The sequence below is a fragment of the Alexandromys fortis genome, unplaced genomic scaffold (genome assembly GCF_014885135.2).
Source record: "Alexandromys fortis isolate MF-2015 unplaced genomic scaffold, M_Fortis_MF-2015_v1.1 scaffold_26, whole genome shotgun sequence".
Classification (NCBI taxonomy): domain Eukaryota; kingdom Metazoa; phylum Chordata; class Mammalia; order Rodentia; family Cricetidae; genus Alexandromys; species Alexandromys fortis.
In genome coordinates this window covers 6,799,552-6,819,072 of record NW_026067894.1, presented here as the reverse complement: position 1 = coordinate 6,819,072, position 19,521 = coordinate 6,799,552, and positions in this window count along the sequence as shown.

Here is a 19,521-nt window from a genome sequence, read left to right as displayed (position 1 = left end):
CCGCCCAGCCTTCTTTTCTTCTTTAACACTGACTGGCTCTAGAGATTGAAAGGGCAGGGCTCCCACTTCATTGGCTACAAGCTTGGCCCGTCTTCTTTTCAGTGCTGAAGACTGAACCCTGGGCCTGAAAAATACTAGGCAAGCATTCTACCATTGAGCTCCACCCACAGCCCCTTACAAACCTTCTTTTGGGGGTGTCGAGGAGATGACTCAGCGGCTAAAGAAAGCTCTTGCTGTGTACATATCAGGACTGGGGTTCAGATCCCCACAAAAGTCGGGCATGTGTGGCAGCTGCTTTAATTCAGGCACCTGGAGGAGAGGTGCGACCCCTGGCAAATCCGGGGTTTATCGAGAGATCATGCCCCTGCCTCAGTACACAAAGGGGTGAGATTGACAAAGACACCCAGCGTCAGTCTTTGGCCTCCACAGGCACATGACACATATGCTCACACGCATGCAGATGCATAGAACACATGCACTTAGGAAAGGTTACCTATGCTGGCCTTGAATATGCTACACACCCCATCAGGCCTTGAACGCTCTCTTGACGCTTGTGTATTTTGTGTGTATGTGTGTGGGCACACATGTGTCATGGGGTACATGTAGAGGTCAGAGGCTGAACTGTGGTAAATGGTTCTTTGCTTCCATCTTGTGGGATTTGGGGATGGAATGCAGGTTGCTCTCTTGTTCTGAGCCTGCCTAGCCAGTGCCTGGTCTACCCACAAGCTCCCTCCATCTCGAACGTCTAATTGTGCTATTTTGGCTTTCTTTTTATAGGCTGGCAGCTAGGCCCTGCAGTCTTATTTAAGTTCTGATATTATTATTATTCCTAGTAGTACCCTAATCAATTAATCATATGAAATCGGTTCCTCATTTAGCCCATTAAGTTACATTGAGGGCTTTAATGAGAGGAGCCAGAAGCCTCCATGAGACACGGCAGTGGCCGGTTGTGGGTCGGACCAAACATCTCTGAGACATGGGGCAGAAGGGCCAAAGGCAAGAGGGCTGAATTTAGAACTCAGGTGCCTGCCACTTCTTCTCATGGGGCTTTGTGAAGGAAATTAGACGAAAACGAGACCCAGGTTCAGGCCTCAGCTTTCAGGCTTGGCTATCCCCGCTTAGGTGTGGGCTCTTGCGGCTACCCTGAGGATGCTTGGGCTGGGAGAGTCTTCTGTGACTAGAGTCACCAAGAACAGTCACGTGACTCTCTTACTCCCCGATGTTTTAGGATTGTTGCCTTGGGGAATGCTGATGGTTGTATCCACAGAAGACTTCTTAGGAAAGAGCCTGTGGGTGACCTGGAGAGACCCTACCCCCATCCCCAGCCTCAGTAAAAGTCCCACTGTCCCTTTGCGTGGGAGATGCTCAGGGTGACTCAGGGCTGCCTTTCACAGGCCAGAGTGTGGGTAATTGGGCCCCTTCCGGAGCACAGAAAGTTCTTGGGTCATACAGGGAAGAGTTATGCCCTGTGCTCTGAGGATGGACGCCTTGGGCAGTCACTTGCTGATCTCCTGCGAACCTGTCCCCAGTAAGGAACCTCCTGTTCTCTGGACTGGGGAGTGGCCACAGTGTCTGCTGGCTGGGCAGATCCATGGGACACTAGGTGACAGGAAGGACAATATGGTTGCAGACACAATTCGGTTAGCAGAGAGTCATGGATGAGGTCGGAGGACCAGTGACGTAGAAGATGGGGAGGGTACACCCGTGAGGTCACGGATGCGTGTGAACCCTTAAGGAATGATGCTATTCTATGCCTACAGACAAGCGGGTTATGCTTTATGCATGAAGGAGGTTTTCGCTTCAGACTCCGAGTCCCACCACTGGACACAGTGTGACTGGGATTTAGAGCTGAGACTCAAATGTTCGTTCCTTGTGCACACATCTCCTTATTGTCCCTGAGCTGAGGCTCTTATAGAGGCCCGGGTGCCACCATCTGCTCCTCCTGAACTCCTGCCTGCCAGAGCTTGGGTACCATATGTTGTTTGCTTATTCAAGAGAGTTCCCTGCGAATGCCCTGTCTTGGGAGGTTGGCCTTCCACAGTCTGCTTTGTCCTGTGTGTGTGCTGCCCCTTGGTACCTCCCTGGAGCATTCGGGAACGCACTGAGAGCTGGGCAGGTCCTTGGGGGCTCAGGTTCATGCTGCCTGTCAGAGCTGGTTTCAAGTGTCTGCCAGGTGGCCGAGGCCAGGAGTGTGCTCGACAGCTGCAGCAAGTAGGCTGGGCCAGGCAGGGTCAGCTCACAGCTGAAAGCCAATTGCTTTTGACTGAAACCCAGGAGTTACTGATAATGACTGTTGCCCTGACTGTGTAGGCTTCTCTCCCAATCTGGGGAAAGTCCTGAGATGTATCTGGATTTGGCCCAAGCAGACTTACCCTTCATTTAAAAAATTTACTTGCTTTTGGTTGGGCCGTGGTGGCACACACCTTTAACCCCAGCACTCGGGAGGCAGAGGCAGGCAGATCTCTGTGAGTTCAACACCAGCCTGGTCTACAAGAGTTAGTTCCAGGAGAGGCTCCGAAGCTACAGAGAAACCCTGTCTCGAAAAGAAAAAGAAATTTACTTGTTTTATTTTATGTGATGAGTATGTGCTTTTCCATGAATGTGTGCATGTGTATGTATATGGTGCCCCTGGAAGCCAGCTTGGATCCCCTGGAACCAGAGTTGTGGGTGGCTGTGAACCACACGTGGATGCTGGGAACTCTCCAGTGTCCTCTGCAAGAACAAGTGTTCCTAGCCACAAAGTCGTTTCCTTAGCGCCCCCTTGCCTTCATTTTGAAGTCAGGGGGACTTTGAGGGTGACGTCCTCTGCTGTCTCCGGGTCTTGTGTCAGGTAGGAGTGAGGACTGGTGATGGGAACAGGTGGGAGACTGACTCGGTTCGAGGAGCCTTAGAATCCTAATCCCATACTGCACCTGGCTATGTCCTTCCTTCGGGGGAAAGCCCTGGGGACAAGTCCTCTGTCGCTTCACAATGACACAGAGGATGTGTGTGTGTTTGTGTGTGTGCATGAGTGTGCGTGAGTGTGAGTGTGTATATGTGTGTGCTTGTGTGTGCATGAGTGTGAGTGTGTGTATGTGTGTGCTTGTGTGTGTGCGTGAGTGTGAGTGTGTATATGTGTGTGCTTGTGTGTGCGCCTGAGTGTGAGTGTGAGTGTGTGTGTGTGTAAGTAGGTCAGAGGTTGATGCCAGTAGTCTTCTTCTACCATACCCCCTTATTTTTTTTAAATTTTTTTTATTGTATGTGTGTATGCCTGTGTGAATTTATGTGCATCATGGGTGCTGGACAAAACCAGAGGTCATCAGATCCCTTAGAACTGGAGTTACAAACAGCCACAAGGTACCTGATGTGGGTGCTGGGACCCACCTAGGAGCCTCTGCAAGAGCAGTACGTGCTCTTGACTGATGACCTGTCTTTCCAGCTCTTCATCTTAGTTTTTAGAGACAGGATTTCTCTCTGAACCTGGAGGTCATGGATTCAGCTAGACTGGCTGGCCAGCAAGACCCCGAAATCCTCCTGTCTCTGCCTCCCCAACAGTGGGATAAGAGGGACATATGGCTGCCCGCAGCTGTTTGAGTAGTTGGAGGTCTCTCTTGCTGTTGCGGTATTTTATCTACAGAGTCATTTCTCCCACTCCCTCTTCTCTTCTCTTTTTTTTCTTTTTAAAAAAATTATTGTTTTTTTATTGTATGTGTATGAGTGTTTATATGCATGCACGTATATGCATCGTATGTATGCAGTGCTCATAGAAGCCAGAGGGGGTACTAGAATCTTTGGGTCTGGAGTTACAGACAGTTGTGAGATGCTATGTGGGTGCTGGGAATTGAACCCAGGTGCTTTGGAAGAACAGCCAGTGCTCTTAACTGCTGAGCTAGCACTCCAGCATCCTAAAATTTTTTACTTTATATTATGTGTATGGGTGTTTTGCCCACATATATATCTGTGACCAGGTGCATGGCTGGGGTCCATGGAGGCCAGAAAAGGGTGTTGTATCTCCTAGAACTGGAATCACAGATGTGGGTGCTGGGAACTGAACCTGGATACTCTGGAAGAGCAGTGTTTTTTTTTTTTTTTGTTTTTTTTTTTTTTTTTTTTTTTCTGGTTTTTTGAGACAGGGTTTCTCTGTGTCTTTGGAGCCTGTCCTGGAACTAGCTCTGTAGACCAGGCTGGTCTCGAACTCACAGAGATCTGCCTGCCTCTGCCTCCCGAGTGCTGGGATTAAAGGCGTGCTCCACCATCGCCCGGCTGCAGTCAGTGTTCTTAACCTCTGAGCCATCTCTCCAACTTAAAAAAAAAAAATTCTTTTAAGCTGGATATGGTGGCACCCAACTTTAATTCCAGGGCTTGGGAGACAGAGGCAGGTGGATTGCTGTCAGTTCAAGGTCAACCAAATCTATCCACTGAGACTTGTATCCCAAAATTGCATTCAATTATTAATTAATTTGTGTGTATGTTGGGGGTGGGCACCCAAGTGAATGAAAGTCTGGGGCCAACTTGCAGGAGTCTGTTCAACCTCTGTGGGTCCCAGGGATTGAGTTGAGGTTGGCAGGCTCGGGGGCAAGCATCCTTACCCACAGTCATCTCACTCTTCTCTGGGACACTCCACATGTTCCAGACTCCAGAGCCACGGATCCCCAAAGCCTGTGATGTTGTGGCCCGACAGCCTAGGTTCCCATTGGCCGGGGTACCCCTTCTCAGCTTTCCCAGTTTTCCTGCCCTCTGCCACGTGATGTTAGCAGGGTCCTTGTTCTGCAGTCGCAGGAACTTCAACCCCTGTAAGGAGACCCAGTGGCCTGGGTCTTTCAACTCTAGGATGATGCAGAAACAGCTGTCAGCGGCTTTGGATCCTGTTCTCAGGCCTGCCCGCTCCCCTGCCCCCAACCCTGCTCAGCGTTTTGAGCAGCTGAATCCTTGCTGGCAGTGCCGATGGCATGCCTTTGGCTGCTCTAGCTACCACGTGGCTTGCCATTGAACTTGGGATCAATACTTCCTGCTTTTCTCCTTCCCAGGAACTCAGCTCCAGTCGGCCTCACGATTTTAGCCTCATGTTGGAAGGATTTGCAACAGTTGCCTTCTGAATCAATTCCACTGGGGCTCTGGTGACAAACCGCTCCGGCTATGTCGGGTGGTTTACAGTGTGCACCAGGGCCTTTGATGGAATTACAGCTTCTGCTCTGTGCTGGCTGCCTCTCTGCCTCTCTCCACATGGAGAGAGCTGGAGCCAGAAGGGAATGTGTGTCTGGGCAGCTGTGGCCCTGCGTGTGCGCACGCAGCCGTGTCTTGGCCATGGCAGGCGGCACAGCCTTGCTTGACAGAGCTGAACCGAGGAATGGCGATTAAACAGAGCCCTCCCGGTTTCCTGGGTTCCACATTTATTACCTAAGTAAAGGGCATTCACAGCCTGCCAAGGAATGCTAGACTCCTTCCTGAGTCAGAGAACCTTTCAAAGGCAGCCCGATTACCTGTCTCCGCCTCCCTGTTTTCGGGGTCCCGATCACAGGTCCACAGGTTTTGGGTCTGGCTATGGTCCCTACTCTTTACTTTGTTGGTCATATGATGGGCTTGAGGTTGGGGAGCAGGGACGAGGAATTAGGGTCTGGTGGCTCAGACCACACTGTGGTTGGCAGGGCTGGTGGAGACATGAACCAAGCACCCTAACCTCAAGTCCATCAATCCTTATATCTATCATGTTCTTTTCTGCTACCAACCCCGTCCCCTGACTTCCCCACCTCTTCTGCTTTGCCTGGTCCAGGATGAACTCGTATGCTTTGAGACTTAGCATCCCTCTGGGTCAGAGTAAAAACATAGAGACATATGGTTTGTGCATGTGAGTGCAGTACCCATGAAAGCCAGAAGAGGGCATCAGATCCCCCTGGAGCTGAAGTTGAACTTGGGTGCTGGAAGCTGAACTTGGGCCCTCTGCAGTCTGTGCTCTTAACTGCTCTTACCAGATTTTGCCTGCTGAGGTGGGGCAAATGGGATCAAGAGAAATTGGGAGGCTTGGGGTGTGGCTCAGTTGGTAGAGAGCTTGCCTGGTCTTCATGAAGCCCTGGGTTTGATCCCCAGCACAGAATAAACTGGGCGTGGTGGTGCAAGCCTGCAATCCTAGAACTGGAAAGGGAGAGGTGGGGGTGAAAGGGTCAGAGTTCAAGGTCATCCTCAGTGCTTCACCACGGGTTGGAGACTGGCCTCAGCTCTGTGACATCCTGCCTCAGTGAACACAGGAGAGGGACCTGGGGGAGGCGGCTCGGTTGGTAAAGTGAGGACCTGAGTTCAGACCCTCGGCATCATGTAAAAGGGGGCACGTGGCCTATATCTGCAAGCCCCGTGCTGGGAGAGGGGAGACGGGTGAATCCCTGGAGCACACTGGCCAGTCAGTGCGGCTGGATCACCAGCCCCAGGTTCAGTAAGAGACCCCGTCTGGCAAAATAAGGTGGGCACAGCCACATAAATCTTGAGCTCACATCAGCCAGACCTGCACTGGGTCTGCCTAAGAACAGGCTAGTCCACAGTCAAGCAAAGACAGAGGAGGGACTTGGGGTCCCTACCCTTCACTGCTGAACAGAGCTATCGGCTACAGGGAGCGTGGGAATCGCTGTTTCCAGCTGGGGGCCGCCTGGTAACTCCGTCATGTTCTCATTAAATGAACTGGACTACGAAACCAAAGGTCGGGATTCCGGGAAAGGGATTGGCAGAGATGAGGACGGGGTGAGGAGGAGACGCGAGAAGGGGTGGGGCTGAGAGTAACTAGAATACGTTCTCTATGTGTATAAAATTGTCAAGTAATATAAGTAATTTAAAAAAGAAAAGATGACAGCCAGGCCTGTTAGCTTACGCCTTTAATCCCGGCACTCAGGAGGCAGAGGCAGGGGAATCTCTGTGAGTTTAAAGTTACTGGATGCTGACCTCTGGGCCTTGATAAGCATGTTCATGTACACACACACAGAGGCACACACACAGAGGCACACACACAGGTGCACACACACAGGTGTACACACACACACACACACACACACACCAGAAAGAAAAGGCCAAGGACCCAAAAGAAGAGGCCCTTCCTCTCTCCCCTCCCAGTCCACCAGGAGGTAAGGCTTCACCATTAGAGCCATCAACCAGAGCACAGATGAGTAACAGAGCAGGGACCCTGACCCATTATAGTGCTGTCACCAGCGTGGTTTACGGCTTCTGAGCACCAACTCCCCCGTGGGTCACATGGCCCCTCTTGCTTCTGTTCAGAGAGAATCTAGTGATGTCTGGGAGGACCTGGGCGGGGCTCCACGACTGACCATAGGTCTAGGGGAGCTTCGGGCATCCAAGGATCTCAGTTCTAAATCCAGTCATAGATGCCTGGGCAGGGGGATACCCGTCAGCTGGTAGGAGGGTTTGGCCACTGACACTTATCTAAGTACTGGGTGACAAACTTCCTATCCCATCAAGGCCTGATGTTGGTCTCTGCCTGGCAGATGTGGTGGGTCCTCAAATTCTTACAGATACTGTCCCTCTGCTTCACCACCCCTCTGGTGACACCCCTTCAGTGCTGAGGTGGCTCTGCCCACTCAGAACCACTGCTGGCTCTCTTAGCAGAGATGGATTCTCAGAACTCCTGAAGATCAGGGCAGGGCATACCTTCCGCCCATACCCCACCTGCTCTGTCCAAGCTCCCAAAGTCCCTGCTGGTCCCAGTTCTGGTCCATTCAATCTTTATCCGACAAGTCTCCATCCATCTCCTGGAGCCAGATGGTGACCTTTAGATCTGTGCTCTATCACAGGCTGTGATTTTGGGCATATTGGTTACTGTCTCTGGGCCTTTGAAAGGCGGGTTCTTAGAGAGTCCTGCATCATGGAATGGTGGAAAGGGTTGGAATATACTGGTTTGTGCCTGAGGTCTGGCTCTTAGTGCATACTTGATGAATTTGCTTTTTTTTTTTTAAGAAAATGTTTTATTTATTTTTACTGGACAGTAGTGGAGCACACCTTTAATCCCAGTACTTGAGAGGCAGATGCAGGTGGATCTCTGAGTCCTGTGACAGCTTGGTCTCCAAAGGAAGTTCTGGGGCAACAGGGGCTACACAGAGAAACCCTGTTTGGAAAAAAACAGTATTTATTATTATTATTATTTTGGTTTTTCAATATAGGGTTTCTCGTAACTTTGGAGCCTGTCCTGGAACATGCTTTGTCCTCAAACTCACAGAGATCTGCCTGCCTCTGCCTCCCCAGTGCTGGGATTAAAGGTGTGTACCACTACGCCCAGCTATATTATTATTATTTTGAGTTTTTGAGGCTAGGTTTTACTATGTAGCCATGGGTAGCCTGGAACTCATAGAGATGCACCTGCTTCCTCCTCCAGAGTGCTGGGATTCAAGGCCTCACTACATCCAGCCTGTTTTTTATCTTATATGTATGAATGTTTTGTCTGCATGTATGTCTGTGTATCATGTGTGCTCCTGGTGCCTGAGGCTAGAAGAGGGCATTGGATCTCCTGAAACTGGAGTTATGGATGATTGCAAGCCACATAGTGGTTGCTGGGAGCTGGACCCAGTCCTCTGCAAGAGCAGCCAGTGCTCTTAATTGCTGAGCTGTCTCTCCAGCTTTTTTGTTTTTTGTTTTTTGTTTTTTGTTTTTTTGAGACAGGGTTTCTCTGTGTCTTTGGAGCCTGTCCTGGAACTAGCTCGGTAGACCAGGCTGGTCTCAAACTCACAGAAATCCGCCTGTCTCTGCCTCCCAAGTGCTGGGATTAAAGGCGTGCGCCACCACCGCCCAGCCTCTCCAGTTTTTTGTTTGTTTTGGAAACAGAGTCTCACAAGTCCAGGCTGACCTTAAACCTTCTGTGTAACAAAGGATGACACTGGCCTTCTGATCCTCTGCTCCCACAGCACAAGGGCTGGGGTTACATGTATGTGCCACCACGCTTGGTTTATGCAGTGCTGGGCATGATCCCCAGGCCTTCGTGTGTGCCAGGCAAGCATTCAACCTCCTGGGCCCCAGCCTTCAGGTGTATGTGTTTTTCTTGCCTCCATTTTCACCATCAGGCTAACCTAACCCCCACTCCCTGTCACTGCCGGTCCCCATGCCTGGCAGCCTGTCGCACTTGGTGTGTGTGTTCAGCTTATTCCTGGGAGCTCTTGGAGACACTGGCTCACCCTATGGTCCCCAGATGGGCTTTGCGTGCAGGAGCACAGATGGTTTCCCAGGTCATGAATCCTGGGGAGGCAGGCTAGGTCTCAGGCGTGCTGTTTTGGGTTTCTTGGGATTTGAGGCCACATAAGAAATGTTTGTCATGGGTGGGTGAGATGGCTCCAGTGGGGGACAGACGCCTGCTGCCAAGCATGTTGTCCTGAGACCCACATGTCATGTTCCTGGGACCCACATTGTGGAAGGAAAGAGCCACTTTCCTCAAGCTGTCCTCTGACCTCCACAAGCACGCCACAGCACGCACATACCTGGACATGGACACTTCCCTTCCAAACACACACTCTAAATAAATGCTTAGTTTTAGAAAGATTTCTTTTTTATTTCAAGACTATGCCTCCATGTATGTCTGTGCACCACATGTGTGCTGGGCCCTTGGAGGTCAAAAAAGTTTTTCTGATCCCTTGGGCCTAGAGTTTCAGGCAGCCACTGTGTGGGTACTGGGAACTGACCTTGGGACCTCTGCAAGAGCAACAAGTGCTCTTAGCTGACTGAGCCATCTCTCCAGCCCCTTGTTTTGAGAGAGAGTCCCACTGCGTAGCTGTGGACGGACTGCAACTCACTGTGTAAACCTGGTTTCCTTCTAGCTGGGCATTAGGGATCCACCTGCCTCTGCCTCCCAGGTGCTAGAATTGAAGGTGTGCTCCACCACACCCAGCAGTAAATGGAAGAATAATAGTAATAGTAATAATAATAATAGAAAGTTTTCCCAGAGACTCTCAGGGTCACCTACAAGCAGAGAGTCCAGGCTAGCTGACTTGTCCCTGTAGGGCACTTTGGAGTCCCTAGGCTAATCCTGAGGGGTGTTATGCTCCATGTAACATACGTCACGGATCCTATGTGTGGAACCTGTGTCTATTTACTGCTCCCTGCCCACACTGTCCAGGGGAAAGAGGTGTCTGACAGGGCCCTGACTGGGCATCCAGGGTTGTGCAAGTCTTTCTGTCGGGGTGCAAGTGTGCTTTGCCCCCATCCTCTTCTTTTCTGGGATTTTGGTTTCACAGTGTGATGGAGTTACACACCCATTGGGCCCTACCAAGTCTCTCTTTCTTCCCCACTCCCATTTCTGCTTTGGGGTTTGGAGGGGAAAATAGCAATTGCGAAAGGGCCACTTATCAAGATCAAAATCACACTACCCAACGATGCTGCTGCCCAGCCACCAACGGCCCTGGGACTGTGCCAGGGGACAGTGCCAAGGACTTCACAGGCTGGAGGGTAGAGATGACTGGCTTGGCTCCCAAACCCAGCACTGCCCCTCTCTGTGCCTCAGTTTCCTCCTGTGTCACCCCCCACAGAGAAACTTAGAAAGTTCCAGCAAGTCCCTTCCGTCTCTGCTCCTGAGACAGTGTCTGGAGGTGTCTCTTACTACTGAAACAGAGGCGGGCAGAGCGTTGTAAGAAAGCCCAGTGTTCCCGGGGGTCAGGTGGAGCCCCTGCAGTCTGGGATGGAGCTTTCTAAACTCAGTTGTTCTTCAGAGCCATCTAGGGAACTTAAAAAGCAGTGTGTTCTACAGGCCTCCTTTTCTTCCTTCTCCTCTTCCTCCCCTTCCCCCTCCTCATTCCCTCTTCCTCCCCTCCTCTTCCCCTTCCTTATTCCCTCCTCCGTCCACCCCTCCTCCCCTTCTTCCTATCCTTCTCCCCTCCCCCTCCTCCTCTCCTTCCTCCCTGCTCCCCTTCCTTATCCTCTTCCCCCTTCTCCTCCCCAACCTCCTCCCCACTCCTCCTCTTTTCTTCCCTTTGAGGCAGGGTCTCATGTAGCCCAGGCTTGCCTCCAACTCATTCTGTAGTGGAAGATGATCTAGGACTTCTTATCATCCTTCTCTATTTTGGGATATGTGTGTGTATCCACATCTTTTTTTTTTTCTTTTTAAGTATTTATTTGTTTGTGTGTGTGTGTGTGTGTGGGGGGGGGGTCTGTGCATGTGCACCTGTGCAAAAACATACATGCAGTACCATTGGAGACCAGAAGAGGGCATCAGATCTCCTGGAACTGGAGTTCCAGACAGTTTTGACCTGTGGTGCTGGGAATTGAACCCTGTCCCTCTGGAAGTGTAGCCAGTGATCTTAACCACTGAGCCATCTCTCCAGTTCTGGTCCTGTCTCTTAGTGCCACCACAGTGAGCACAATTCGGCTTGAATCTTGCAATGGGTATTCAGACCACAGCAACCATCAAGGGAAAGAGAGCAGTGTATCAGAAATCTGCACTGTCATGTGAATACTCATGAGAATACTCATGAGAGCGCCAGAGTCGCTTCAGAGCGGAGATGCTCAGGCTTACAGTGTTAGGGTGCGGGGCGGGGATTCAGTGTCTGGTCAGCACCTAGGATCATGTCTGCCTGGTCCAGTAAACACTCTGTTGATCAGGGATGGTGGAACACACCTGTAATCTCAGCACTCAGAAAACAGACAGGAGGATCAGGAGTTCAGGGTCAGACTCCATTGTGTGTCCTAGGTCTGCCTGTGATTCAGGAGGCTGTATCTCAAATAACCCACCACAACAGCTGGTATCCATACATTAGGGGCCCCCAGGACTGCTCTGCTAAGTCCCTCCTGACTTTGGATGTTTATTCCTATATTTATTTACTGGGTGTGCATATGCGCATGTGTGCTATGGTGCCAAGATGGACACCTTGTGGGGAGGTCAGCTTGTGGGAGTCGGTTTTCTCCTTCCTCCCGTGGTTCTGGGGATTGAACTCAGGTCTCCAGGCTTGCACAACGAATGCCCTTTCCCTCTGAACCATCTTGCAGGCCTGATTTTAGGTTCTGAATCCCAGCCCAGCCTTTCAGGGACAGCCCACCAGCTCCTTGTTGCTGTCAAGCCAGGAACTGCCATCTCATTATTCCCCGAGTTCTGCTCCATTTGGGGGACACTGGGGGACTTCGGCTCCGTTGTGGACCTGTGGGAGCTGGTCAGTTCTGGGTTGCTGGACAGTAGCTTTGTGCGTGGACATCTTTAAGAATCAAATTACAAGCTTACAATTAGATCAGACTTAAAAAGGCCACAAGCATTCTGAGCTCACCACTTCCTGGTGACTTTCCTGTGTTTCGCCTTGACGGATGCTCCCCGGCCATTTGCCCATTTGCCGCGTCTCAGGGTGGAAGCTGCCGAGTGACTTCATGGGAGCCGTTTGGAACTGGCTGTGGAGGGAAGTAGTGACACCGCAGAGATCAGCAAATGCCACAAGCTGGGACTCACACCCCCACATCCGCCCGCGTTTGGGCAATCATCCTGACGGTGGACGTGCGTGCGCTGTTCCTCTCTAGCCCAGCGAAGTCCAGCGAGGCTGGAACCTGCCACTTTCCTGAACACTGAATCATGCTAATGTCTACTTACTTATTCATTTTTGGTTTTTCAGGACAGAGTTTCTCTATATAGTCCTGGCTGTCTCGGAACTTACTCTGTAGACCAGGTTGTTCTTGAATTTAGAGATCTGCCTTCTGCCTGCCTCTGTCCCCCTCTTCCCCCCAGTGCTGGGATCAAAGGTGTGCGCCACCACACCCAGCTTGTTTCTTTATTTACATAACACTCCCTGCAGCCCTGGCTGGCCTGAAACTCGGCGAAGCTCCTTACCTTTTTGTGTTTAAAAACAGATACAGCTTTACTGAGGCGTGATTGGCATATAACAAGCTGTATATCCAGGTATGAAGACACAGGGCTGGGATGCCAGTGATTGGGCAGTAAAGCTAGGAGAAGGATAAACTGAGGCTAGGGGGCTAGCTCAGACGGAGGGTTGTTGAGATGGCTCAGTGGGTAAAGGCTCTTGGCCCCGTGGCCTCCGTGGGTGTGCCAGGACATGCCTGAGGCCCCCAGATAAAGATAAAAGTATTAAAGTCGGCAGTGCGTATTTAAAACATGGGATTTGTTACCACACACAACCACCTGCTGAGCTATCACCATGGTCTAGGATGGTGAGAAAAAAAAAGTCATCACCCCCAAAGGTTCTTCGTGCCCTTGGTAATCCACCCCTCCCGTCTGCTGGCTGCCACTGGAATTGTTTCCTGGCCGCCCGGATTAGGGTGGTGTTCTGGAACTCTCTGCGAATGGGGTCTGCAGTTTGTCATGGCCTGCCTCCGCGTCCCGCTTTTTGAATCTGCCTTCTTTCACTTACTGTAATGTTTTTGAGGTTCCGCTGTTCTGCTCATAGATCATGGGTTTATTTCTCCTTATTAGTGAGTAACATTCCCTGTAGGGAAAACCACAGTGTTTTCCGTTCACTCCTCAAAGTCCATTTGAGTCACTTCAAGGTCTTGGTTGTTGTGACTAAAGCTGCCTATATTTGGACATAGCTCTTTTCCATATAAAGATTTTATTTTATCTTGAGACAGGGCTGGTTTAGAACTCACAGAGATCTGTCAGCCTCTACCTCTGTAGGATTAAAAGCGTACGCCACCATGCCTGGCTCTCAAGATTTTAATTATGTATATTTATATCTGGATAGGTGCATGTGAGTGCAGGTACCTGTGAGGGCCAGAAGGGGACAGCCGATCCCCTGGAGCTATCACTGCTTTGGGAGAACTCAGGGGTCTTCTCTCTGGGTGTTTTTGAGCATTTTGGCCATGAACGACTATGGGATATCCTCAAAGAGACTCTGGTGGAAGGGGGAGGCACACTTAGAAGGCACTCTACCAGGGGGACAGGCAGAGTAACAGCGGGGTGAGGAGGATTCAGTGGACAGGTAGTGGTGCTCTGTCAGGAGACTTGTTGCACACAGTGCCAATGAACATGACGCACAGCTCCCTGAGGTTCTGACAAAAGAGTCCCTCACTGTCCCTGGGCTTGGGGAGGGTCACAGAGTAGCGGTCCAAAGGCACAGAATCCCCTTCCTGCTGGGTACACTTTCCCCTCACATTTCTGCTCTGCGCCTTCAGCAATCAATCTTGACAATGGTCGAGGAGGCGTGTTCTGGGCACAGTGTAGCATGGTGGCAGGTGGCGGCTACTTGGGCGGCCGAGCCTCCACTCAATCACCCTGCACTGAGGGCTTCCCGCCGGATCGCAATTACAATCCTTCAGGCCCGACACAAAATCATTGGGCTGGTAAGAGGAGAGCACCTGAGTAATGCGTTTAACAAAAACTAACCTGGTTAAGCCCTGACTCCATTGAAAATGAGAAAGTGCGGATGAGTCTAATCGATTCCTCCCCGTCCAATTTACCCCAGAGCCGGCTTTGGGTTTCAGTTAAATGGGCCGACCCCCAAAACAGGAATGCTAGCTTTATCAAATTACCTCTTGGGTCACTGAGTTCCGATGAAGGTGGAGTCTGTTTGTGTCATCCATGGGGGCTGGTGGACGGGGACATGCTGCCTTGGTTCGCACACATTTTGGCTCTTGCTTGCCACCTCGTATACGCTCCCCTGCCCACACAGGCGTGCACACAAAACCTCGCCAGGGCGAGGAGGGTTAGGAACTATTACTCCCTTCTCTGGGGAGCTGAAAGTATGGATTTGATCAAATACTCATTTATTCTTTGCCCACCGCCGTCCTCCCCGCTTGCCCCCCGCTGGCCTCTTGGCAGATAAATGATGTTATTTGAAGGTATTCTGGAAATTTCTGACGGAGGCTGTGTCTTAAGTGCTTTTAGGGCAGGCCTATACTTTGTAAAGCTTGTCAGGTTCTGGCTAGTAGACTCGTAGCCTCTAAAAGCCGGAACCTCACTCCGTTTCCTGCCTGTGAGGGCTAGGTCATTAGCTGTGAATTTCAAATGAAGCAGATTTACAATACAGATTGCAGAAAAATGCCTTGACAAGAGACAGCTGGTCAAGGAATTCATGGAGTAGAAAAGGCAAGTACCCAGAGATGGACCGGATCAGTCTGTCTGGGGAGCAAAACTTTCTTTTCAGGCCTTGGGGGTTCACTCGGGGGAATCCAAGTCTCTTCTCAGGTTCCCGAGAGTCATTCCTTCTGGGGCTGGCAAAGGCGGCACAAACCTGTCATCTCAGCTACTTGGGAGCTAAGATAGGAGGATGACAAGTTCAAAACTCGCCTGGGAAACTTTGTGAGACCTTGTGTCCCAAATGGGAAGTAGGAAGAAGGCTGAGGAGCAGCCCTGCAGCAGAACCTTGCTTAGCACAGACCCTGGGGTCCATCTTCAGCTCTCCCTGCTTTATCCTACTTCCTCTCCAGCATGGGCTGCCCTGGGGTGCTCTGTCCCCCACAACCCTGGGGCTCCCTGTGTTTCTTTCCTTGTCACCCAGAACAGGTGAGCTGCTCTTTAGTCTCAAATCTTACCACAGTAAGGGGAGCCAGTGTTGACTATATGATACACAGCAGACACGTCTCTTGGCACCCCATAAGTTCAAGGTCAAGTAAGCTATTGTCAGCTCAAAGACTTCAGCTACATATTGGTGGACCTTGGGGTCTTTTGTCTCTATTGGTCCCATGTGGCTGCTGGGTAAGGGTGTTCTGGGCAGATAGTATGTGGGCCTGGGAAATGGAGGTGCTGGATGCTTGTATGGCTGTGTTACTTTGGCACACTCCGGTTACCCATGCCAACAGCAGCTCAGTTGGAGGCAGCAATGCTGCTGGGCCCTCCCAGCCCTCACAGGTTGTGCCTCCTAGCTCCTGCTCCCTCCCTGCCTTCACCTTCCTTTTAAGCTTCCAGGGTGGGTTGTTCCTCCTGGGAGCCCTTGGCACCCGGGCTGGGCTGTGTCTGAGTGGTTGCTGGAGCTTTGACGTCATGTCTTTGATGTGGGAGCTGTTGATTCAGGCAGAATCCTGCTGGGCTGGTCCAACACAGGACACCAGACAATTGAGCCTTTGTCATGTGCCCCACGGCATCTGCCCACAGAAACCTGGTGGCTCCCAATACCTCTTTGGAAAAAGTAGCCTGTAGGAAAAGGGGACAATGACCTTGTCATGTTCTGGAGAGAGCAGGGCCTGAACTGGGGTGGGCACTGGGTGATGGCAAAACAGACCTAGGAGCTCTTGGGAACGGTATGGGCCGGGAGGGACCAGGGCCTCTAGAATGTGTGGGAAGGGCATTCATTGCCTTCTGTGGCTTTGGGATCCAGTCTCACGTAACTCTGTCATCCTGATGCCCCCTTGTTTGCTGCTCCCTGCTCTTAGAGTACGGCGGCTGTGTTTCATTCTCTCTGCCTCAGGGTCTGTGTGTGCGCAGGGCCCTGTGCCTGAGATTTTAATTTTTGATTATGCAGAAAAATGGCAAAGCACAGTTATTTTGATCACTTAGATTCCCATGTCTGGACAGACATTCGTTCACATTTTGTCCTTTTTTCTGCAGAACACGACTTTCCAGTGTGTGTGTGTGTGTGTGTATGTGTGTGTGTGTGATGTATGTGCATGTGTGTGTGCTGTATGTATGTCTCTGACTATTCCCCCCGGAGGCCAGACCGGATGTCGGCTATGGTTCACCCTTTGCCTTATTCCCTTGTGGCAGGGGTCTCTCTCTCTGAACCTGAAACTCACTGTTTGGCCAGGGTGATTGGCCAGCCAGCCCCCAGGCTCTGCCTGTCTCTGTCCCTCCAGCTCTGAGGTAACAGGCACATGTGGCCATGCTTGGCTTCTATGTGAGTGCCTGGGATGCAGGCTCAGCTTCATGCTTACGCAGGAAGCACCCTTATCTGCTGAGCTACCTTCAGCCTTCTGGAACACTACTTTTAAATATCGTTAGTGCTCAAATCAAAAGGTAGATGAGGCTTTGCTGCATTCTTCCTTTTCTGTCCTTTCCTGCTGATGAACTGTCACAGACCGGAGGGGGTTAAGGGAGCATGATGGCTTAGCACGGTGTGATGCTCTGGACAGCCTTCGGGAGCAGGAAGTGAACACGATATGGGGGGCACACTAGTAAAAACAGAAAGAAACCATGGGTCTTGCCTGATAGTAATGGACTGATATTGGTCCCTAGTCAGTGAAAGCTGGACCGCACTGGTAAGAGGCTGAGGGTGTGCAGGAAACCTCTGTGTTTTTTAATTGTTAAGGAACAGATAAACTGGCCATAGTGTTGCATGCATATACTCCTAGCACCGAGGCTGAGGTAGGAGAGAATGCCTGGCTTGTTCCGAGATTTTTTTTTTAGTTGGTGATTGACTCGTTTGAATTTTCTACATAAAAAACTAGAGTCATCTGTGAAGACATACTGTTTCCTTTCTTCCATCTCTACCTGTATTTTTTTTTCTTGCCTTATTGCACTAGCTGGGGTTTCTAGTGTGATCTCGAATGGGGAGACATGCTTGCCCTAGTCCTGATTGCAGGAATCTTCCAGTGTCTCGCTATTTTTCGTATAAACAACCGCCTGTGATATTGGGAACACAGCAATTCTAAAAATGTATTTGTTCTTTATCACCTGAAACTTAAATTTAACCCTAAAAACGAATCTACCTAATCAAGTCACAAAACTAGTCGCTGTCCTCGTCTCCCCTTAAAGAAATCTTCTAAAATTCTGGGAGACCTCATAACTCAGGTCCAGAACCCCAGCTACTTGGGAGCCTGAGACAGGAGGATCACAGATTCAAAGCCAGCCTGAACTACAGAGTCAGTTCAGGTCAGCCTAGAAACTTAGTGAGACCTTGTCTTAAAATAATAAGTGAAAACAGAGGGCTGGAGAGACAGACCAAGAGCACTATGGCCCCTGTAGAGGACCCCAGGCTCAGTTCCCAGCACACACACGGCCCCTCACAGCCTCCTGTAACTCCAGTTTCAGGACACTCAATGTCCTCCACGGGCACATACACTCATACGCATAAGATATAAATAAATAAATCCTAAAAATAAATTAAAAAGAGGACTGGGGTAGTAACTCAGTCCTGGAGAGCTTACGCAGCTTGTGTGAGGTCCTGGGTTCAAATTCCAGTAACCGGGCACTGGTGGCACACACCTTTAATCCCAGCACTCGGGAGGCAGAGGCAGGCAGATCTCTGTGAGTTCGAGGCCAGCCTGGTTTACAGAGCGAGTTCTAGGACAGGGTCCAAAGCTACAGAGAGAAACCCTATCTCGAAAAAGCAACTTCCCTCCAAAAACAAAACAAAACAAAACAACCCAGGAGTCCTGTGAAATTTGAATTTCAGATGATAAGCAAGCACATTTTAATTTTTCATGCCTGCATGCGCGCTCCTCTGCACTTGTGTGGAGGTCAGAGGACAAGTTCAGGAGCTGACGCTCACCTTCCAATGTGTAGGTCCTAGGACAGAATTCAGCTCGCCAGGCTTGGCAGCAGGTGCCTTTACCCACTGGGCCATCTTGCTGGTCTGAAGATACAGTCACAGTATCACCCTGAGTGTCCTTATAGTAAATACACTGTTATAGTGTTAACATTGTCAACTAGACAGTATCTAGAATCACCTAAGAGGCAAACCTCCCCCTCCCACCGTGTCTGAGGGGGAATTTCTAGGTTTTTTTGAGGCGGGGAGACCCATCCTAAATGTGGATGGCACCGTCCTGTGGACTGGGGTCCTGGATCCAAATGAAAAGGAGCAAGCGAGCAGAGTACATCCCCAGCCTGATGACTTTGTCTGAAACGCTGTACTGGGTGAGCCCAGAGTCGGATGTCTCGTGGGTCTGCCTGGCATCCCTGCACAGCTCCTCTTGCTAACTTCTCACCTTGGGGCAATCTCTGAGACGACGTGGAAGGTGGATTCCCACAGAAGGATTTGTAGCGATTTCTGCCAGGAGCCTGTGGTCATTACCAACTTGGGACCACTTTAGACTAAATTCTTGGCTAGGTATTTTGAGACCACCCACACAGAATGAATTCGGGCTACAAACCCTCTTATTAGGGTTGGCTTTCCCCTGCAAAGTCTAAGGAGGGAGTTTCACCCCTTTCCCGCCAAGGTTCCACAGGCACAGTTTGCCTGGCCGTCTCTAGGGAGCAGAGGGTAGCCCAGGGAGCCTTGTTCTAGTCATGGCCACCAGTGAGTGACCTGGGGACTTAGCTCTGGCAGAGGGGGTTTCTACTAAAACCTCCTGGGTGGGCTCAGTGCCTTGTTTCTAGTCTCTCCTCCCTGCAGCTTCTGAGGACTCAAACACCCCCAGCCTTCCTTTGGTGCATGGTTCTGAACGTGCCTTCTGTTTCGGAGAGTGTTCAAGCCGTTAAACCCTTAAACCCGTATGCCTCTAGCTGGTGCCTTTGGTTGTTTGCGATTGAAAGGCATGGATTATTAGTACCACATCTTTCTGCAAACACAAGACCCGCAATTCTCCCTGCTAGCGATTCTGCAGGAAAACCTGCGAAACTGGCTCCAGGGTGGCTGCTTCTTAATTTGTTTTGGGATGTGCGATTAGGAGACAGTGATCATGACGCTGGATTTTCACTGTGGCCTGGCATACTATTGACTCATTCATTCATTCACTGTATTTTATTGAGCTTCCCGTCTAAAGGCC